Genomic DNA, 24,123 nt, shown 5'->3' on the forward strand with positions numbered 1-24,123 from the left:
ACTAATTAGTTCATCATAATTTTTTCATTTAGGTGACTGAAAAATATTGAAAATTCCTGTTAATTTATCAGAAAAATTTTCCTCCTTTTGCGGAACTCCAGAATTCGTTGCTTTTAGTACATTGAATTCCATTGAAGTTGCAAAACCTGTTCTTACATCTTGTATAGCTTACCCAAAATATCACTGAATAGTGTCACCGAAACTATTAAAAACGTCAAAATAACGAAGGGCCAAACCCTTACCATCAACATTTTCCAATATTTGCGTTGTAATTTAAGGGATACTCTGAGAAAAACAAAATGATTAACAAGTGCGTGAGACTGCTCCAACCAGTCACGAAGTAAAATGTCTTTTCAGAGTTTTAATCAGGTGAATTACCAGTGTCTTTGACAACCGGTAACGTACTATAATGCTGTCTTAAAGGTGCAAGAACTACAATAATTACTAAGGGCCAAACATTTACCATTAACATTGAACCAGATAAGAAGTGAATGAACGGTTCTAAATGCAGCAGGCTGAATAGTATTTTACATATGGCAAGAAAAGCGTCGCTAGATGCTCAGACAAGTTGCTTTTGCATGTGGGAAGGGTATCATGTTTTTCCACAAGTTACTTTTTTAAAATTAATAAAAGTTTTAACTATGATGGGATAGTTGGTGTTAACCTTATTATATTTTAACAAAATTGATTGGCGTCTGCGTGTAAGGTTTGGCCATTTAAAAGTGCAATTGATCGATTAAAAATTTCTTGTTAAGTACCGTCTCGTTCTTATATCATGTATAACTTACCCAAAATATCACTGGATAGCGTCACTGGAGTCATTAAAACTGCCAAAATTACGAAAGGCCAAACGTTTACCATCAACATGTTTCCAGCTTTGAATTTCAGTCTCGAAATGGATAGATCGAATTCAAACTGTGTTTAATTTGATGAGGGAAGACTAAAAATTTTTTGCCCACATGGATTTCTGATGAATTAACGCGTTTGGAATTTGCTTTTAGACAAGGGTATCAAGTTCTCTCACGAATTTCCTTTGTTCTTCTTTAAAAGCCCTCAAATTAAAACTTGCTCAAGCAAATCAAATGGACCTAAAAAAATTTTTAATAAACGTTACGTAGTCTCAATGATGTTAACTAATTAGTTCATTATAATTTTTTCATTTAGGTGACTGAAAAATATTGAAAATTCCTGTTAATTTTTCAGAAAAATTTTCCTCCTTTTGCAGAACTGCAGAATTTGTTGCTTTTAGTACATTGAATTCCATTGAAGTTGAAAAACATGTCCTTACATCTTGTATAACTTACCCAAAATATCACTGAATAGTGTCACCGGAACTATTAAAAACGCCAAAATAACAAAGGGCTAAACGTTTACCATCAACATTTTCCAGCTTCGAAGATAAGTCTCGAAATGGATGAATCGAATCCAAACTGCGTTTAATTTGACAAGGGAAGACTAAAAATGACTTGCCTAGATGCACGTAGGCTTTCTACTTAACTAACCGGTTAGGAATTTGCTTTTAGACAAGGGTATCAAGTTCTCAACCGAATTTCCTTTGTTCTTTTTTAAAAGCCTCAAATTGAAACTTGTTCAAGCAAATCACATGAACCGGTAAAGAATTGTTCAATAAACGTTAAGTAGTTTCTGAGTCAATGGGTCAACTATAGCTCATTAAAATTTTTGCTATTAAGGGGAGTCGATGATTTGAAAATTCCTGTTACTTTATCAGAAACATTTTCCCACTTTTGTGAAATAGGATTCGTTGCTTTTAGTACATTAAATTCCACTGAAGATGCAAAATTACTAGAGGGTCTTTATACATGTACCAAACTTCTTCGTTATAGCATTGCTAATTAAAACGATGAATGGTTTGAAAAAAGGATTCTTTGTTCTGTACAGAGAAAGTCTAAAATTATGCGCTCTAAAAGTCTCTTTCTGTTTTGGATGGATGACTGACGTTTAGGTTTAGGTATGTTATTCTGCAACGGAAACCTTCCTTGTTGAATATCAAAAACCTCATTGATTGATAAACGAAACCTCGCATAGGAGAATCAGATCAGTTGTTTGGCGAGCAAAACCATTTCTTGTTGAAGACCTTTGATCAAACAAACGGAACTTTTGATATTGGAGTTACCAAAACCTACGTATATTTTTTTAAATTTTTAAATCGACGGGCTGAGAAAGGATGATTAAAAATTTCTTGTTAAGTACCGTCTCGTTCTTATATCATGTATAACTTACCCAAAATATCACTGGATAGCGTCACTGGAGTCATTAAAACTGCCAAAATTACGAAAGGCCAAACTTTTACCATCAACATTTTTCCAGCTTTGAAAGTCAGTCTTGAAATGGATGGATCGAATTCAAAGTGTGTTTAATTTGATGAGGGAAGACTAAAAATTACTTGCCCACATGGATTTCTGATGAATTAACAGGTTTGGAATTTGCTTTTAGACAAGGGTATCAAGTTCTCTCACGAATTTCCTTTGTTCTTCTTTAAAAGCCCTCAAATTAAAACTTGCTCAAGCAAATCAGATGGACCTAAAAAAAAATTAAATAAACGTTACTTAGTCTCAATGATGTCAACTTTTTAGTTCATTATAATTTTTTCATTTAGGTGACTGTTAATTTGGGTGTCAGTAAAACGCGGGGCCGGGGCTTTCTTTTTTTTTATTTTCAACATCAACATATTTGTGGGTCAAATAAGGATTAAAGCCAATATAAAAAAAGTTTTAAGTCTCTAAGCTCAGGATAGGTCATCGGTGACAACACTTGATGCAGTTCCGTATTCTGGGGGACATTGGTTCCGTGAATTGACTACCTTTTATTCTTCCAAGAAACGAAATGAGGCAAAAAATACAAGGTACGAGACAGTATATTTCCTTGAACTAACAAATTTGTGAACTAGAATGTGCATGAACTTACTATGAACACGTACCCCCGCCGCCTTCCATGATCGTGTTCGTTTCAATGTTACAGTCAATCCATGTCACGCGTGACTCAGTTATTTCCGAGAATGAAATAAACATGCATTCGAATTCCTTTGTAAAGCTCGGCATTTGAATAGAATGTAGAACGTTTCTCTGGAAATCTTTCCGAAAAAGACGCATTAACTGAAAAAAAACAAAAAAAGATTCGCAATACTTGAGAGCAATTGTTAATTTTGAAATACTTGTGCTGTAATGTAAAGAAAAATTCATAGTTTTATACCGTCAATAAACTAGCGAAATTTCTACGGGAACTCTGAAATCTCATTGGCGACGTCAAAACTGACATGTAAATTTAAAAACTTCATTCAAATTAAAAAAAACCGGTAAGGCTTGACGTGCATTGACTGTAAAACTCCCTTCCTTCCAACGCGCTTTAGAGGATGATGGTTGATCACGTGAAAAACGATTGAAAGCCCTTCCCATGCATGAAGTTCAGTGTATAATTCATGTTTGAGCCGTTGGTGATAGCGAATATATTATTATTATTATTATGATTATTATTATTTTTATTATTATTATTATTATTATTATTATTAGTAGTAGTAGTAGTAGTAGTAGTAGTAGTAGTAGTAGTAGTAGTAGTAGTATTAGTATTATTAGTATTATTAGTATTATTAGTATTATAAGTAGTATTATTATTATAATTATTATTATTATTATTATTATTATTATTATTATTATTATTATTATTATTATTATTAAAAAGATAAAAAAAAGAGACCCCAACCCCGACCCCGACCCCGCCCCCGGCCCCGGCCCCGCGTTTTACTGACACCCTGTTAATTTATTAGAAAAAGTTTCCTCCTTTTGAGGAACTGCAGAATTCGTTGCCTTTAGTACATTGAATTCCATTGAAGTTGCAAAACATGTCCTTACATCTTGTATAACTTACTTAAAATATCACTGGATAGTGTCACCGGAACTATTAAAAACGTCAAATTAACGAAGGGCCAAACGTTTACCATCGGGTGTCAGTAAAAGGCAGGGTCGGGGTCGGGGCCGGGGTCGTGGTAGGGTTCGGGGTCATTTTTTTTCTGTTTTTTTTTTTTTTTTTTTTTTTTAACATCATAGGTCATTTGTGGGTCAAATAAGGATTAAAGCCAATTTAAAAAATTTAAGTCTTTAAAACTTACTAGCTTAGGATAGGTCATCGGTGACAACACTCGATGCAGTTCCGGATTCTGGTGGACATTGGTTCCGTGAATTGACTACCTTTTATTCTTCAAAGAAACGAAATGAGGCAAAAAATACAAGGGTCGAGACAATATATTTCCTTGAACTAACAAATTCGTGAACTAGAATGTTCATGAACTTACTATGAACACCCCCGCCGCCTTCCATGATCGTGCTCGTTTGTTACAGTCAATCCATGTCACGCGTGATTATTATTTCCGAGAATGAAATAAACATGCGTTCGAATCTCGGCATTTGAATGGAATGTAGAAAATTCTTCTGGAAATCTTTCCGAAAAAGACGCATTAACTGGCAAAAAAAAAAAAAATTCAAAATACATGAGAGACAATTGTTATCCTTAAAATACTTGTGCTGTAATGTAACGAAAAATCCATAGTTTTATACCGTCAATAAACTAGGGAAATTTCTACGAGAACTCTGAAATCTCATTGCCGACATAAAAAATCATATTTTTGAAATTTGAACGGAATTGTAAAATTTACACGTCAGTTTTGAAAATCGCCAACGAGATTTCAGAGTTCCCGTATAAATTTCCCTAGCTTATTGACGGTATAAAGCTATGAATTTTTCTTTACTTTGCAAAATTGAATCTTTCAGGAATAACAATTGTTTCCGAAGTATTTTGAATCGTTTTTTCAGTTACAGTTGCAGGTCGCGCGTGAACAGTATTTCCAAGAATGAAATGAACATTCGAATTTCTCTTCAATGTCCGACGTGAGGTGATACTTTTCGAAGGCAAGAGATGAAAATTTTGCTAATTGTAAAAAAAACCCTTGTAAATTGCATGTTGTCGATCTCGATGACTTAAAATGTAGACAACAAATTAAGTTAAATTCGAGCAAGATTTTTTTTTATTAACAGAATGATTTCACAAACAAAACGAGTTTAAGACAGAATTTGAAAGCATGGAAGTAAACAAGATGCATGACAGGACGGAAAAGACGCTTACTGTAAGTACCTCCCGTTGTCTCTCATAAATCCTTAGAAAACTTTTCTAAGGATTTGTGAGAGCTTTTTCTGGAGTATCTGTTTGCGCTCCAGGTTTCGTCACCTATGCTTTCCGCTTCATGTCATCAAGTCGTAATAAACGTGACTCAGTTTTCATATGGAGGAATGTTACGTATCAGTGACAAGTCATCACTTGTCAAACTTTGTAACAAAACATGAATGAAATCAGGAAATCCGAACCACCTCCACTGACTCAGTTTTCATTAGGAGGAATGTTACGTATCAATGACAAGTCATCACTTGTCAAACTTTCTAACGAAACATGAACGAAATCAAGAAATCCGAACTACCTGCACTGACGTACTAGTCGGCAAAGTAATGAGAAAATAAATCAGAGCTAAAGAATTCTGCGGCATGCCGGCGCTTATGAAAGCGTGATTATCATTGGATCCGATGAGATTGGAACGCGTGGAAAATACAAATTATATTACAACTTTACACTAGGAGGTTTACAATTGCCAATAATTTTGCAGGTAAATTGCACCAAATAAAGCTTATACTTTAACTTTTCATCACCCTTCGTAGATCTAGTTGTACATTGATATTCAAAGCGAACAAAGCTTTTCCTGTTAATTTTTCTCGTTTTATTGTTTTGCGATAAGCCGCTGCCATTCGAATTTGGTATAGCGATGTATGGAAACGCGGGCACACGCACTGCCACAGTGGTGGCAATCGCGAGATCGAAATAAACCGCGCGCTTCCGAAAGAGCCGGATCATGCCACGTAAGTCTCGAGAAAATTCAATCGAGGAAAAACGCAGGATGCGAAACGAAAGAAGCAAAAGAAAATGGTTGTCAAGTACCGCTATGGAAAGAGAGAACAGAGAAATTCGAACACGAAAGGAAAGAGATGCGTATTCTCGTGCCAAAGAATTGGCGCGAATTTACTATGGCAAATGAAAAGCATTAGCCGAACAGAATAAAAGGACCCTGGACCAAAACAAGGTAAGGCTCTCTTGGCGCAAATATAGAAGAAAATAGGCATCGTAGAAGAGCAGTTTGTAAGAGAACGACATGCGTAAACATGATTAGTCTATCGTGTAGTCTACAAAGTTCCCCGGGGGCAGGAGTCAAAACATTTATTGGGGCCGGGGGGGGGGGGGGGGTAGAATACGGAGTGGGGCGGGGGATGCGGCCCAAAAAATTCCACTTCTTATGACGAAATGGCGAAATCTATTGAATATCAAGGCATAATGCACAACACCCCCTCTTTGTTTTATCAAAATTGCCAAATTCTTAATATATTTTCACAAAAGAACAGCTCAGAAACCATTATGAAGGACCATACAGAGATTATAAACACAGCAACGGGCAATTCATGGCTTCATTTCTTTTAATATGCCAGACAGCTAGGTAATGGCTTTCAATTGAAAAGTCTTTGGACTTTGAGCATGTCCCCTTTCATTAAGCTATGAATGTGAATTGTTGGATTCTTTCTTGCCCTACCCTCTTCAATTGGGCATCTCTCTCAGTAGTGCCCTCAGGGGGCAGGGCAACAAAGGGTTTAACACTTCAGACTACTGGCATCTTTCATAAGACATTCAATTTTACACCATAAAAATATTTTTATTATCACCCATGGGCATCAATAAATACCAGGAAAATGCCAGGGAAATGAAGCCGCATAGACTACATAGAGTCGGTTGGGATACAGGAGAGTCAAGGAGAGACTTGAAGAAGGCACTGATTTGACTCCTTTATTATTTGAAGAGTATAGAGTTCACCAATAACTGTTATGATAAAATCTAGCAAGTGCATCTTTACCAAGCTGATTTGCTTCACTTTCAAGGTGATCTTGATTCTTTGTTTATGACAAAATAATTATTTCTTTATTCCAGATTAGACACCAGAATACAAAATCAGGACCATCTAAATTCCCCACTGTCAATTTAATTGATCCATCTGAGCTTCACCCAATCAATGAAAAGGAATTAATACTAGGACAGGGATCATTTGGCAGGTGCGTTTTAAAAACATTCACAAGATTAAAGATACAGGTGGTAGAAAAACAATGTCTGATGCAAAACACTAAGGAGATGGTAAAAATAATGCAGGCTTTCACGCACAAAAAAATTCCTGCAATAATAGGCATCCAGGTTGAAAGGGAGCCTATATCACTAGTCATGGAGTTCAAAGGGGAAAACAATACATCCGTAACAGTTAGTAAACTATTGTATTGTGAGGAAGCCAATGAAATATTACAAAAACTTAAAAGTTCACTAACGAAAAAAGACTGGCTGATCATTTCTCATGATATCACAGATGCTCTTGCGCATATCCACTCCAAAGGCTTTCTTCACTGTGATTTAAAATGAAACAATGTTCTTGTTAGTGATAAACATGGCCACATTATCGACTTTGGAAAAGCCTGTGACAGTGCATTTCCTCCAGCAAAGACGTACACTTTTCACTTTGCTCACATCGCTCCTGAAGTTTTGAAAGGCTCCCATTGTAGCAAAGCCAGTGATGTTTATTCCCTCGGCAAAATCCTGTGTGAAGTAGCAACAAAGCAAGAAATTCCAATGTTACTCGCCGACGCTCAAAAAAGCTTGGATCTTAACCCCACAAGGAGGCCAACAACAACAGGACTAATGGCATCACTGGCCTCCTTAATATGTAGTTGATAGTTAATATTGTTAGAGGAAATATACCCAAAACAAAGTTTCGTTAACCCAGGATTAGCTTAATCGGGCTTTGAACAACTGGACCCTGGATTTCAAAAAAATTAAAACAAAGAAAAGAGTGTTAAAACATTGAAACCCTCTACAGCCGTTTGTTGTGATGACTTCCAAAATAATGCCGGGCATATTAAGTACCTCATGCCAATAGAGGAGATGAAATATCTTTCTCTTGAATACGACAAAGAATTTAATCTATATGTATGCTTTTGGCAAAACTTTTAACCCTTAATATACTGTCATGGGATAGACCAAAATGTCCATATTATCAACATCTCCAGAGTTTACAGTAATCTTGGACTGCGGTCTGTATTATTCGTCGGTGTTCATAAGGGCAGATCTAACCATATGTAAATGTAGGCAAAAACTGGTATAATTAGTACTGTTAAGCCAAAGCCTTCTTGCAGCATAAAGAAAAACGAACACAAAGAAACAATCAAGAATAGAAACTGGGTATATCAGTTCAATTTGTTGCCATTGTGACAATAGCAAACATTCCTGCTCTTAAGATGGCACGTCTTTTATTAGCAGGACTGCCAAGATGACACATCTTTTGCCAGTTTCTGTTTGCTATTGTCAAAAGAAATAAATGGAATCTTACAGTCCATTGGCAGAGACAACAACAGTACGAAAGAAAGTAACTTGTCAATTAAACAAGAAGTCTATGGCTTAAAATTTTTAGCTTTTGTATTTTAAGCAGAGAATCTTCCTCTTTTCCAAAGTTAAAAAGATTTATTTGGAGCCACTTATACAACCAAAAGCCAAAGCCTTCACGTAGAACTATTGGTTGGAAAAAAAAACAATAGAAACCCAGAACTAGGTAAATTAGTTATAATAAACATTTCGTTGCAATTGTGACAACAGTAAACATTTCTGCTCTTAAGATGGCACATCTTTTATTAGCAGGACTGCCAAGATGACACATCTTTTGCCAGATTCTGTTTGCTATTGTCACAAGAAATAAATGAATGGAATCTGATCAAGTTAACAACCACAGAAAAAAAGTAACTTGTGAATAAACCGAGAAGGCTATGGCTTTTAAACCTTTGTATAAAGACACTGTCTTGAAACTAGGAGTCAACTTTTAACTTTTCCAGCCTTTTGCATTTCACACTGAAGAGACTTAAAACCTTTTCCCTTCTTAATGTTTTCAAAGTAGTAAGCTTTATGTATCAATATAAGCTTAATTGTGTGGCAATATCCTACATCCAGTACCATATTCCTACTATCAATTTGGAAATTACCCCTTGACAGGTGGCATGCCTACACTTCATGACTGATTATAAAGTCTCGTGCCACTTTCTTGACCAATAATATTGGAAGTATTAACTAATTGTGACTTACTCATATGTCTTCTCATTCTTGGTGCAAGCAACATGTATTTGCTTCAATTTCTGATTATTTGATTTGATTCTCATCTGTATTCAATAGTTCATGTGTGACACTCAGTTGAAAGCTGGTCTGCTAGTCAGCTGGTGCAGGTAACTATGCCAAAGTAAATAAATGAAGTTAAACCTGGTGGGTTTTCCTAGGAACCCATCTATTCTGGTGTGTTGTTTACTGAGTCTTTAGTATTATAACTCACTCAGTTATGTACACCTTTTTTATTCCAGTGCTGTACATATAAACAAAGCTCAAGAAAATGTTTGGATATCAAAGCCAAGAAAAAAAAAAAGCTCTTAAAAAAACAGGCATTTGATATCAAGACCAACTTGTTTAATATTTTGCCGACCTTTCTAAATTTTAGGGAATAATTAGCTTGAGAGTCAGGCAATAGCAATAGGACTACTGGGCCGGGTTGTTCAAAAGCCAATTAACGCTAATCCCCGATTAAAAGTTAACCAAGGTTTGCAACTCACTCATTAAAGGCTCATTTTAATTTAATGGTAAAGAAAAGTCTAAGGCAAAACTGAGGACAAAAATCTCTGGGACGAATCCTTACGGATTAGTAAATATACCCAAATCAAAGTTTCGTTAACCCAGGATTAGCTTAATCGGGCTTTGAACAACTGGACCCTGGATTTCAAAAAAGTAAAACAAAGAAAAGAGTGTTAAAACATTGAAACCCTCTACAGCCGTTTGTTGTGATGACTTCCAAAATAATGCCGGGCATATTAAGTACCTCATGCCATTGAATAGAGGAGATGAAATTTCTTTCTCTTGAATACGACAAAGAATTTAATCTATACATGTATGTATGCTTTTGTCGAAACTTTTAACCCTTAATATACTGTCATGGGATAGACCAAAATGTCCATATTATCAACATCTCCAGAGTTTATAGTAATCTTAGACTGCGGTCTGTATTATTCGTCGGTGTTCATAAGGGCAGATCTAACCATATGTAAATGTAGGCAAAAACTGGTATAATTAGTTAAGCCAAAGCCTTCTTGCAGCATAAAGAAAAACGAACACAAAGAAACAGTCAAGAATAGAAACTGGGTATATCAGTTCAATTTGTTGCCGTTGTGACAATAGCAAACATTCCTGCTCTTAAGATGGCACATCTTTTATTAGCAGGATTGCCAAGATGACACATCTTTTGCCAGTTTCTGTTTGCTATTGTCAAAAGAAAATTAATAAATGGAATCTTACAGTCTATTGGCAGAGACAACAACAGTACGAACGAAAGTAACTTGTAATTAGCCTTAGCCTTTTTCATTTCAAACTGAACAGACTTAAAACTTTTTCCTTCCTTAATGTTTTCAAAGTAGTAAGCTTTGTGTATCAATATAAGCTTAATTGTGTGGCAATATCCTACATCCAGTACTATATTCCTACTATCAATTTGGAAATTACCCCTTGACAGGTGGCATGCCTCATACTCATACAGTTCAATGTAACCTTGAAATACTAATCAAGCTACCAGCTTGCACATAACTTATTGTTCAAAATTTTCAATCGGAACTGGTGGGTGTCACACCTGAGACAGGTTCGATGTAACCTTGAAATACTAATCATGCTACCAGCTTGCACATAACTTATTTTTCAATCGGAACTGGTGGGTGACACACCTGAGACAGTTGCGATGTAACCTTGAAATACTAATCATGATACCAGCTTGTGCATAACTTATTTTTCAATCGGAACTGGTGGGTGACACACCTGAGACAGTTGCGATGTAACCTTGAAATACTAATCATGCTACCAGTTTGTGCATAACTTATTTTTCAATCGGAACTGGTGGGTGACGCACCTGAGACAGTTCCGATGTAACCTTGAAATACTAATCATGCTACCAGCTTGTGCATAACTTATTTTTCCATCTCAACTGGCGGGTGACACAAACTGTACATGATAATGTTTGCCATCAATGACAATCCCATACACTTTAAGTAACTTTTTTTGATGATTAATGTCTTTCAGTAGAATCTTGAGATTTCCCCTTCATGAAAAATAATCTATTATGATACTTATTCCTCGATCATTACCAAAATAATAAACAACAACAAAAAACAAATTAAGTAAGAAATGTTTGGTTTCTCAACAGAGTTGCCAGAGCCCTTGCTCTGACATGCTCTTTATGGTGGCCAAATTACCTCAGTTATCAACTCTGTTGATAAAACCAAACATTATTTGTTTCTATTACCCATAGACGCATACGTAGTACAACAGTTTCTTTAGAAACCAACCCCTCATGATTTCCACCATTATTTTATTTTATTTAAACAACTAACAAAGGAAAGCCTTGCAAATTTGGTTTCAAAAAGACAAGTACATTTGTTTCCCTTTATTTTGTTGGGATAATTTCATGGAAAGTTCACTGTAAAAGGCTGCTCAATTTGTTTTTCCAAAGCCCGCTAAAGTTATATTAACTGCAGCCTTAGTGCAACTAACTACATGTAGCACTTGTTCAGTTTGCTGCCTTAAAATAATAATAAAAAACAGAAACACTCCTCAAAGAAAATAAAACACGGTTACCTGTAAGGGGACAACATACAAATTTATACAATGAACTGTATAAAACTTGCGTTTTGTTTGGTATAGCGGAGTTTGTGATTAGAGTATAGACACACAAATGAACTCATCAAGTGGTGTGATTAGCGCTTCTGACTGGTCAACAACGTTTTGCAAACTATTTTTGTGAGTAGCGGACAAAAAATTTTCACAAGAAACGAAAACTGTCCGATGAAAACTTTAACAAAGACCATTGAGAGAGACCTCAACCAGTTTAAAAAAGCCAGAACTTTGTTGTGCCATCAAAAGGAAAGAAATATTTGCCCAAATTTGTCGGCGATAGTAATCCCTCGCAAATCGCAGGGAAGTGACTGACATGTGGTAAAATTTTGGGGTAAGCATTTCCTTCTGAAATAAAGGCTACTGTAGTTTTGAAAATATTGTTAGTGAAATTATTTTGGATTATACTTAGTTGGAGGATCACTATTGTATGTGTGTAGTAGTCTGAAAGTTTGCTGCAAGCAGTTTTTGACTCACCTCTGTCAATGTGATTCTCGCTCACGAAATGTGTTGAAATGTCAAATAGATTCCATTAAATTTGATCAACGATAAAACCAGGTAAGAGAGCAATAGTCCATCATAACTACAAAAAAATAGGGAAGTAAAATTATGAGTATCTTAAAAAAACATTGCTTCGTGATCGTCCAAAATCAAACATTTTGGTAGCATCGAGCCATCTCCTTGGTAACCGCGCCAAAATTAAAGCATAAATGAGGCCAGGCTACTAGTCTGAACACGAAACGCAACACGCAACGAATTATAGTTTTGTACAAATAGATGGAAAACTTACCTCCGTTTTTCCAATTGTTGTTGGTCAATGCTTGCCATGTATGGTCAGAAATTATTGCGTGCGTTTCAAAAAACAAAAGTACCCAATCTGGCTTAGCGTTTCCTCTCCAGCGAGATCCTTCATGAATTTCTTGAGCCGATGCCACATCCTCGATCACATCGTTTATGACACCTGTTGCGTCTTGGTAACCAAACGCCCACAAAAATGATAGAACGGTGGACAAATTTTCCCTCTTTTCTTCACATAAGGCATTGACTCGGCTGATCAGCTGCTGTCCCCTTTTTGTTATCAACAGCTTCTTCCCGGGTCAATATCTAAATTTTCATAAATCCCCACCGGTGTGTGCCGCCCCAAAGAGTATGTTTTTTTAGCGGTCAGTGTAAAATGGAGCCGGACTGCAGACTGCAGACTGGGGGTAAAATGCAGACTAGGGGTAAAATGCAGACTAAATTATAAAGACTATCTTTTTAAAGTTACAACACTCGAAGTGATTTTGGTCTGTATAGAAAGTTAATAAGTAAGTGTAGAATTCCAAATAAGATACATGTAGCGTTGTTAGCGAAAAAGGAATTTGAGGCTTACGAAAAAAACTTAGGATTTCATTGCGTGACTTTTGGGGACGGCGCCCTACTTCTTCCAATACTTTCAAAAATTATTTCTCCATGAATTCGCTTCGAGATAAAGAGAAAAACCGCTCAACAAGATATTTAAATGTTTTAGTTTTGAAAAAAAAAATGCATTTGACGATGTGCTTTCGAAATATATCAGTGAATTTTAAAGTGCGCGGATATTTGGATGCATTTTACTACCGTCCGCCGTGTATTAATTACGTTGTAAACAAACCGAGTACAGAAAACTCAAAAATTCGTATCTCGGTTAATATATGTCCTATCGAGCTCATTTTTGTCTCTATAGAAAGCTGAGTAAATGTAGAATTCAAATATGAAAAGATTTCTGTTGCGCAGATAACGAGAAAGGAATTTAGCGCTTGCGAAAAAAATCGTAGAAAATGAAAACAGTTCTCACGGTTTAAAATGAATGAATACTTTCCGGGATACAACCTGCCCAACCGAACAAAATTTAATTTAATTTAGTCTACATTTTACCCCTGGTCTGCAGTGTTCAGTCTGCATTTTACCCCCAGTCTGCAGTCTGCATTTTACACTGACCGGTTTTTTTAGTCGTTTTGGTGTGAAAACGGGTATAGATTTTGACCACTAGGGTCTTAAATCTGGTATGGTTTTCAAGGGAACCGCGACGGCGTATAAACGTATTTGTCTTTTCAACTTCAAATGAACAGTAGAAAGAGAAGTATACAAAATATATCATTCGAGCTGAATTTTCGGGTGAATTTTACCAATTCTTGACTTTGGCATTGAGACGAAGCGTAATTATGCTACAACAAAGGTCTGAAAACGGGTATGGAGTTTAGAGTCCAGGGACCCGTTTCTCGAAAGTCCCGGTAACTTACCGGTAAACGATTTTTTGCCGATTACACAGTGATTAGAGACATGGTACTCGGGCAGTGATTTCATAGAATTATACTGAGATTTTAAAATTTGGTATTCAAAGCTAACAAAAATTGACTTTATGAAGAAATATTATCACCAAAGGCACTTACCGGGCCCGGTAAGTTACAGGAATTTCGAGAAACGGGCCCCTGGTCTGAAAAAGGGTGTCGGAAATAGCATGTTTTGGTCTGAAATAGGGTTAGGATTTGGAGAACCCCACGGCACACCCCCACCGAAAATTCCGAGGAGTACCCCCTCCCCCCCGGGTCACAAATCTCGCTCATGTTTGGGGAGGAATTTTACTTTACGTTTACACAAATTTGCTTTGGGGTCATCGGCAGCGGGTTTTCTGCAGCTTCTCCTCTTACCAGTGGTGTTGGTGGAGCTGGCATAGTTAGCTTTCAAGCTACGGCCGGCGTTGATCTTTACTTGATGGCCGTCGTTGGTGGAAACTTGTACAACGTGTAATCGTTTCATGTTCAACAGACAAAGCACTAAATTCAAGGCCATTTACAAATTCTTTTAAAGGACTAAAACGAAGATCCTTTTAAAACGAAATCTTCTGAGTTTGTTGCCGAAACAAAACAGCGAGAAGACCAAACGATAAAGGTCCGACAACTTCAAAATCTGACACAGCTTTGCCGTCGAACATGGCTTCGTCGGCTAGTCGAAAGGTAGCTCTTTTCACCATTTTAAAACCTTCAGGGAAAATCTGAACTACGGAGCTTTTTCGGAAAGCTTGCAGCTCATCACTGATAACACGAGAAAAGGACGAGAAGCCCTTTCTCGGTGCCCGGCATCCTGTTTAAAACCGATAAAAACAACAGGTAAACGGAATGGAGTCTTTTATTCAGATCAAAGAATCATGTTACGACATTTACCACTCGATAATAACTCGATGTCAAAAGTTTGACAGGCTACAGCGTCATTTTACAACGTTTACCAGGACTGTGTTAGGAGCGATGATAAGTTGATCTCCTAAACTTTGACATATTTTCACACTTACCTAACACATCTAAAAAATAAACCAGCGTGAAATGATACTTACAGTAAAAGTCATATCCGTCCTCTCATGATAAACGTCTCTGTAAGTTTTACGTTTCAGTGATGAGAAAAGAAAACAGTTTTTATAATCTGAAAACTAGTTTGTTGTCGGTTTGAGCGGCTCTCGACCACCATCTAAAGTCACCGCCTCGCAACAAAATATTTTCATCTGCGACGACTGTGTACTTGTTTAGTGAAGCCAACAAATGCCTTAATTTCTACCTGAAGCAGCTTATCTCCGAGGGTAATTTGTAAACGTCCGTTAACTGGCGAAGCCATCATGTCAACAAGAAATTGTGCTATAAAATGCTATTGCTAACACTTGTGATCCCGGCTCGAATTTTACACTAAACAGCATGGTTCATCTCCATCTATTTTGTAAACGGGTCGGAGAAACCCAACATTCATTCACAGAAGTCAGTGCTTCGTCTCAATGAAGCGGCAGTTAAAGAATACTGACATTCTGCTTGAGGCCGTGTGCAGTTTATCGATTGCACATGTGATTTCGATTGAGAATGGCAGACTGCGCGTCTGTTCATTGACGCGTGCCAATTTAAAACAAACAAACAAAATCGACATTTTTCGGACGGTACTTGTTTTTCTCTGATAATCACCTGAGTAATTATACTAAAACAACTATTCGCCTCAGGCTCAGTAAATATTGGTGAATATTCCCCTCGACTTCGTCTCGGGGAATATTCACCAATATTTACTTCGCCTTAGGCGAATAATTGTTAAAAAACATACATACCTGCCCAAGTGTACCTGTGTAAGGGTCTGTCATATTAATCGTAGCAGAAAAGCACTAATTTTAAGTTAAAGTTTATTGTTAAACAACATGTCCTAGTTTTAAATAATATTGCAAACATGTGACGACAGTGTTAGAATAACGGTGGCACAGTCCAGTGCATATGGTCAGCTGGAGCTTGGCAGACTCAAACCGCCTTACAACAGTAATATTACTGATGTAACCTGCCATGGAGCCCCTTTCTTGTTGCCACAGATTTGCAAAGAATTATGTTTAATTAACCAGTGCAGGTCAAAGAATTTAACAATTAGCTTCAGCAATGAAATTTATAGGAATGTTAGAAGTTAGCAATTTGATATTTTAAAATGTTGTTAAAACAAAACATATTCTCTCAATATGATTGCTCCATGTATTTGATTTAGATATCTCCAGTTTAAATCTGTTGAAGAGAAATCAGTAATCGATCGATGAGGCACAAATGAAATAAATTTTTCCCACTCCTTTAGAACTTATGCTATACACTTGAACTGTTCATTAGAAAGTTTCAAAATTCATAAAAACCTGGTGGGCTCTCAGATTCTACCTGAATTTGCTGCTGATCAGAGACACAATCGAAGACATGGGTTAACTTATCGCCAAGTTCAAACTAATTTATTTTGTTACTCTTTTTCTTTTTTCCCAACTTTCTTTTCTTTTTTCCCAACTCAACTAAAGCAATTCTATTTTTTATGTATTTACTGTAATTACTGCAATTTTAATTGTGATTGTTTTCTTAAGAACCTCCTGGGAATAGCGTAAGCTATTATAGGAGCGAAATAAACTAAGGACTAAGAACTCAAAAGACTGACAAGAAAATTATCTCTACCTACCTCCTTTCAATCCCAATTTCAACGCCATATCTTCCTTTTTTTTCTGTTTGTTTGCAGCATCTTTGTATCCACTGGACTTAATTTCCCACAAATCCGGCCATGACAGAATTTCGTCGATTAATTTGAAAGTTGCATCCCTTTCACGATCAGACGCCAGTCGGATCAACTTATCCACCATTTTGTGAGTGTCGGGCAAATCACGTGACGAGTGGACGAATTTTGATTTAGCAACACATCTTTATTTATCGTTCGCACGTCAAATGCGAGTTGGCCAACACAAAAACAAGTTGTCGAGAATAGAGACAAGTTTAATTTGTCGCCAACAGTCGGCCAACATGTTGTTGTGTCGTTCACACACGCCAACGTGAGTTGGCCAACACAAGTTGGCTGTTTCAAATTTTTGTTTGCCAACACAAGTTGGCCAACAAATATTTGTCGTGTGAAGGCCACTTAAGAGTATGCAATCATAGATGGATGCTACTTGGGCCACGTCAAAAACATAATAAGCTAGATTTAAGGCATTGAAATAACAATATACATTATAAAGTAAATGTGGGGTGATGGGTATTATAAAGTATACTAAACAACTATTCCACGAGCACGCGTACGATGTGAGCTCATGCAAACCCATATCCAAGGAGCGCCGAGTGGACTCATTAGAACAACAACAACAAAAAAAAAACCAAAACAAGAAATATTGCTACATCTTGCTGATTTCATTTGGCAAGAAAGACCAGAAGATGGGCCTCTATTTCTAGGCATGCGATAATTAACAATTATTCCACGAGCACGCGGTCGATAATAATCTCATATCCAACAAGCGCGAGTTGAATAATTGTTTTATTAAAACAATCACGAATTATTGCTAGATTGTGCTGATTTCGCCTTGAAAGAACATTGCCGCTAAGCCATTCAAATCCCTGGAATTGTATTATACAATGATACAGTTTTTAATAATGACTGATATCCCATGGCCACAAAGCCAATCAAAACTCTGGAATTACATCATCCAATAAAACACCGTTTTTGATAAGTCAGTTTTGCAGCTCTATGTAGAGTGCTCTTATTCTGAAATTCTATAATTTGTAATTGCCGGAATGTTTCTTCTTGCTTATTCAATAGATAAAAAGATCTACCGCATTGGTAATAATAGAAGGTTTTGTTCATGGATAGTTTAATTCAGGTATGCTCCCCATAATAACAACCCCTGTCGTGAATTTTTGTTGCAAAAGTATGACTGTACATTTTACCTCGCAACCCGATTTGAGGTTTTGCGAACACAGTTTTGGACAAACTGCCGAATGTCAAACATACCTTATACAAACCTCTAATCCACTAAAAATGGTATGTTTTTTTTCTAAAAAGACTTCCGAATGCAGATTCTTTAGCTTAGAAATTGTAGATCCTGGAGCTTGCGACTGGCCAAAGGGCTTTCGCCTTCCGTAGGGCGAAAGTCTACAATAATTCATCGAAGCATTTCAGAGACACGGAAAGTCTTGGCGTTTTGAAAAAGAGACTTTTTTAATAATCTTTTCAATTCATATATTTTTTATCGTAATTTTTTTCTCTTTTTTGTCATCTAAATGTAAATAGTTTTCATTATTATTATTAATATTTTTATTTTCACGTATGGCGGAAGGGCCCCCCAAGGGGAGCTATACAATAAAGTATGTATGTACGTACTATATGATGTCATGTATCCAAAAATAACTTCAAAAACCTGTCAAACCGGTGATGCCGTCCATGACTGCCATAAGTTAAAAATAGGGCATGGCATCATTGATAAACCTGTCAAACCAGTTCATAACCTGTTGGTAAGACTAAACTAAAATATGACGTCATCCTATAATAAGTGATCAAGACAATAGGCCATGACGTCATCGGCGTTAATTTATGCCACCTCAGATTAATGAGAAACAACCTCAAAAAAGAGGACAAAAACATCCCATCTAGACTACTGATGTAACACAATGTAATGGGATGTAACACCGGATGTAAGTGTAATGATATCCTCTTGTAATAGGGTTGTTTCACAATAGCAATGGTGAAGAAAGCCAAAACAAAAAAACAAAAACAAAAAAAAAAAGAAAAGAAAACAGAAAAACCGAATGAAAACAAAAACAAAGGAAATGAACCTGAACTGAAGCCTGGGTGAAAATTGAACGCATGATCATAATAACCGCACCCCCCCCCCCCCCCCCGCCCCCTTCCAAAAAAAGATTGCTTTTTAGACTGTGAAAATGCAATTGCAAATTCAGTTATGATAACCTATTCGTGACAAGAGAATGAAAAATTCGCGCGTAAAATGTTACATTTATTTACCTGCACGGCAAAGTATAAGATCCATTTCGTCGCTGATTTCATCCAGTTTATACCAAGTCCTTAGGCTTGCACATTATTTCCACTGAATGCACTCGCAAACGTCCCTTTTGGGATTTGAAAGAGAACAACTTTCCATTGTCCCGACCAGGATATTTTCCTTCGCACGACGATATGCAAATTTCCCTTACAGTGTTTTTGATCGACGGCACAACTTTACTTCCGGTCACCCCTCCCCCCACCAAAAAAAAAAAAACAACAGCAAATAAATAAATAAGTAAACAAACCGAAAGAATGCCAAAATTTGGGCAGATATTAGGTACTGAATGTGAAAATTTATCGGCTTGGAGAGGACTTATTCAGTTTCTGGAGGAGAGGTGAGTAAAAAATTCCAACTTCGTAACTTCTAATGTGTACGCTAATGCCCCAGATCAGCGACGTATCTTACATGCAGGCTCTCCTTAACATCCAATAAGCAATGAATTAAAAACAAACAAACCCAGGAAACATGGGCGGCATATGTGGTTGCGTAAAACGAGTAGTGAAGCGCTTTTATTTTGTCCTCTTTATTCACCACTGTAAAACAGTCATAGAAGCGGATCAAAAGTCGTCCTTTTATCCCTCAATCAATGAGATATTGTACCAAAAATATCTAAAGAAGAGATAATGCCATTGCGACAATGTCGCTTTAGCTGAAGCTACAAAAACAAACAAATAAAAAGCGCGTGTATCGCATTTAAAAGTACATCTGGGCAACAGTTTTTCTACTCGCATTTCCGGTCTACATACGTTTGGTCGTAAACAGGTCGTAAACAACGATTTCTTTGCTTCTCAACCATGCACCACGGAATGTACGACTCGATTTAGCTAAAGACTTTATTCAGTATCGTCGCAGACATGCATTTGCTCAGCTGTGATCTTGATGCATCTATTTAACCTCCTGGATGGATTGTATTGATGAATTATTTCGATACTCGACACACGACTGTGTTTGACCTGTTAGACTGATCTTTATTCGGGTTAATGCATCATCATCTTTGGTCTAAAAGTAGATGTTCGGCAAGGCTAGCCAGTTAGATTTGTCCTTTCCGCTAGAGTCTGTGAAAGATTTGGTCAAGAAAATGGAGCAAGCGAACTGAGGAGAGACCCATACTATACGATAAAAGCATCTTGAAGAAATTCCCAAAAGGTGCAAGGTAGGCTTTGTTTTAATTTATATATTATCAAATTCGTTGGCCAAAACCTAATTAATCAAATGTAGATAACAGATAAGATGAATAAAAAAAACCTCTGAAGCTGATATTCTCTATCCAAAGCCTGTTTGAGCCAAATACTGGAGACTTCAACATTTCCAATTTTGCATGCGCAATTTTCTGCAACTTACCTTGGATGTCTTCAACACCCATGGCCAGAATATAATTTTCCCCAAATAGATTTTATAATATCTATAAACTTCAATATCTATGTAAGCTCTGTTGCTAATTTGGTTTATGTGGAAAGAGTACTTTCGGAGAAATAACGAATATGGATGTGCTTGTTTTTCCTGCTTGTCAAAATGGCTGACAGGCAACATAGTAATACGAACATTGTCTTCTTGATTACAGAACCCAAAATACTCTAATGGCAAATTTTATAAACTGGGAGAGTGCCTCTACCATCTGTATGAATTTCGTTTGAATTGGTTAAAATGCACTCGAGAACCAGACTCGTTTATTTTTACTATTTGAGAGTGATTTTTTTGTTCAAAACATAGACGTCAGGCCGACGTGATCAAGTGCTCTTTCCATGGCCACGACGCACATGCCGATCCAAATATGGCTGTTTTTGTTCATCCCTCCAGGTAACCTACCTCCACACAAAAAATGAAGGGGGGCTAAAAATTTTCATTTCCAAGTTTGCTTCACTTTCCTGGAGAATTGCTCTTAATTACTAATCAATAAAGATTCTTCCAAAAGATTTTTGTCCTTTAGTATTGACATAGACTTTTCTTTACCTTAAGCTTGACATTAGCCTTTAAATCAATTTTAAAAGAGTGCGATGAAAACCTCGATTAACTTTTAATCGTCGATTAGCGTTAATCGGCTTTCGAACAAGCTAGTTGCCAGTATTTCTCTGATGAGGCCACTTTCAGCTCTTAGTTTGTTCCCAACGTAACTCGATGCTAGGGAATATTCTGACATAAAAATGCACCAATCTTTTCCTGTCGGCGAAACCGATTCTTAAACAAGTTAACACAAAAACCAAAACAGAACGTCTTGTCGGGAAGATGTAGCAAAGTTTACTTCGAATAAACCAACCACGGCCGGGATGTTCGAAAGCCGATTAACCCTTATCTACGATTAAAAGTTAATCGAGGTTTCCATTTCGCTCTTTAATAGTGTTTTTACCCTAATTTCAAGCTCAAGGTAAAGAAAGCTCTAAGTCAAAACTGAGGGCCAAAAATATTTTAGAAGAATCTTTACTGATAAGTAATTAAACTCGAATCAAAGTTCACGTTAAACCAGGATTAGCTTAATCGGGCTTTTGAACAACTGGGCCTGAACATGCTTCGAAATTGGTGCAATGCGTAGACACAAATCGTAGAGCTTGGGCTACCTGCGACCGCTTCAAAAGCGCTAAGTTTCTTTCTGAAAACGGCATATTTGAGGCTTAAACATGAAAAAAATATGGCCTCTGAAAGGAGCCTTCTTTCACGGCTATGTGACGTCACACTGGTAGAAAGACTCCGTCCCCTCCCTCCTGACATACGAGCAGATAATAGATTCTGATTGGACCGTTCTTGTTGAAGACAATGACAACAATAGAGAACAAAAATATCCCTTTTAGGGAAGAGCAGAGTTTAATAAAGGTTAATGAATAGACAAGACGCTTTTTAGAGCGTTTACGTGGAATGTTTGGGTCGATGTTAACATTAACTTTGAATTGAATGGCTGATTACCTGTTGGAGTCGGAGATCGTTGATTGCGTTAAATCATGGCTTTTTATTAGTTAGTTATCAATCGATTTTATTAGCTGTTATAACCCTCCCATTAATTTTCGCGCGATTTTATTGGCTACTTTACGTCACGTGGTGCAAAATTACAGGACAATTATCACGCAATAACCCCCGTCTTCGTCGATATTTGTCCTCCGATTATTTCCGTCGGAAATAAACAAAGCCAGCGGAAAAAAGGCAGCTCAAGAGTTTTGATTTCCTTTTCACTTAATATTTTACATGGAAGAAAAACAAACTCGTTTTGTAGAGTCCAGTGATAGCGACATTAAAAAGCTGGTCGCAAATGCAGTCCCAGAAAGTACAAAAAAAGTCAACAAAATATGCTGTCAACGTCTTTGAAGGTGAAGAAAGTTACAAGTAGACTTTCAGATTTAGTCCTACGCAAACTTAAACTGAGTCATTTTATAAAATAGAGAATTAATACACTGTGTTTACCAACTATGATAAAAACCAACCGTTCTCGCCCAACTTTAGCATGGAGGAAAGAGAGAAAAATCCCAACTGCAGTTGAAAACATGGAGCCGGCAGAGCTGTCAACCATGTTGAAACGTTTTTACGTAAAAGCCAGAAACGTGGAAAGAAAGCCACGCAGCAGCAACACTGTGAAAGCCATTCGTTCCGGTCTGGACAGATTTTTATCTGGTTCCCCTCAAAGAAAGCCGTTTTCTATTATTCGGGATAAAGTATTCAAACGAGCAAGCGAAGCTTTAGATGCATCCCTGAAAGATCTTGCGCGACAGGGATTGATTTCTTCCACAAAGAACAAGCGTCCAATTTCCAGCAAGGACCTTAAAGCTCTCTATGCAGCCAATTAACTTGGTCTGGATACTCCAGACAGCCTTGTAAATACTGCATGGTTTTACACCGTTCTGTACTTTGGGAAGAGAGGCCGTGAAAACCAACGTGCGATGAAACCGGGTGACATTCGACTCAAAACAACAACTAGCGGGCTAAATTACTTCGTCTTAAGCGAGAGAGCGACGAAAAATCATCCCCGTGAAATCAGCGACAACGAAGACGAGAGTCAATCTGTGATGATGGCATGGCCCGGAAATTCCCATTGTCCTGTGGCTTGCCTTAGGAAGTACTTGGCGAAAAGAGAGCCACGATGCGATGCCCTTTGGCAAAAACCGAAAAACCACAATGCGAGCTCTTTTTATTCAGCTGATGAGGTCTGGTTTTATAATGCACCAATGGGGAAACACAAGCTGGAGAATCTCCTTACGGTCATGTGCAGGAAAGCTGGCCTTGCAGACGTCTACACTCCCCACTACATTCGAGCCACATCGGTAATGGTCCTCAAAGCTGCTGGCTTAGAAAACTGCCGAGTGAAGAGCGTAACAGGCCACGCAAGTGATAAATCCATCGAGTCTTATAGTGCACGGATAACCATTGAGCAACAGTTTGAGTGATCTGCGATCGTCCGTCGATTTATAACACAGCGAAACTCCGTTCAACCTTCCCTTGCAGCTGTTTCACCTGGAGCTACATCGTCTTTTACTGCCACGTCCTCGACCGCAATACAACAACGAAGCCAGCAGGTTCACCAACAGTCAACCTTCAACGTGTATCCTTCTAGTGCTCCAGACTTTGCACATTCTGTGTTTCACGGTTGTAATTTCTATTTCAGCGCTCGCAGTGACAATTAAAATGATTTGATTTTTCCCTGAGACCGACATACTTTTTTTCTAGCCAAGTTTTGAACAGTCCGTCGGAATAGTAAAAAAATAGTAAAGCTAAACAGCGCCGAATTTTCAAGTTTTGTTCTAAGGGGCGTTGCGATAGTTTATTTCACATGACAGCCTTTCAAGTTTTGGTCCAATCACAGTGAAAATAAAGTTCCTGTAAACCAATCAAATGTACTTGTTTACGTCAATCGCGCACATCCGTCATCAGATCAGCACTGGCTTTTTTTGCGAGCAGTTTTTGCGCGATATGAAAATTAATGGGAGGTTTATAAAATAAATAAACCCCTTTCTGGCTTGCTGGTATATCGGCTGATAATGTCCTTGGCTAAGAGA

General features: G+C 37.3%; 1 protein-coding gene and 2 long non-coding RNA genes across 3 annotated transcripts in view; 1 reads left to right on the plus strand and 2 right to left on the minus strand.

The window, feature by feature from the left end:
• LOC146466174 (uncharacterized) overlaps nt 1-24,123 on the minus strand; it is a 115,040-nt gene that overhangs the window by 77,008 nt on the left and 13,909 nt on the right. The gene's annotated exons all lie outside the window — the stretch shown is intronic.
• Nucleotides 7,241-12,449, minus strand: LOC146466179 (uncharacterized). Its single transcript, XR_014868094.1, has 3 exons — nt 12,304-12,449; nt 9,214-9,354; nt 7,241-7,680 (listed from the first exon to the last, which is right to left on the minus strand). It is a non-coding gene; the product is annotated as an uncharacterized LOC146466179 (long non-coding RNA).
• LOC146466180 (uncharacterized) lies at nt 9,284-9,566 on the plus strand. Its single transcript, XR_014868095.1, has 2 exons — nt 9,284-9,350; nt 9,483-9,566. It is a non-coding gene; the product is annotated as an uncharacterized LOC146466180 (long non-coding RNA).

This window comes from Pavona decussata, unplaced genomic scaffold (genome assembly GCF_977016875.1).
Source record: "Pavona decussata unplaced genomic scaffold, jaPavDecu1.1 SCAFFOLD_152, whole genome shotgun sequence".
Taxonomy (NCBI): Eukaryota; Metazoa; Cnidaria; class Anthozoa; order Scleractinia; family Agariciidae; genus Pavona; species Pavona decussata.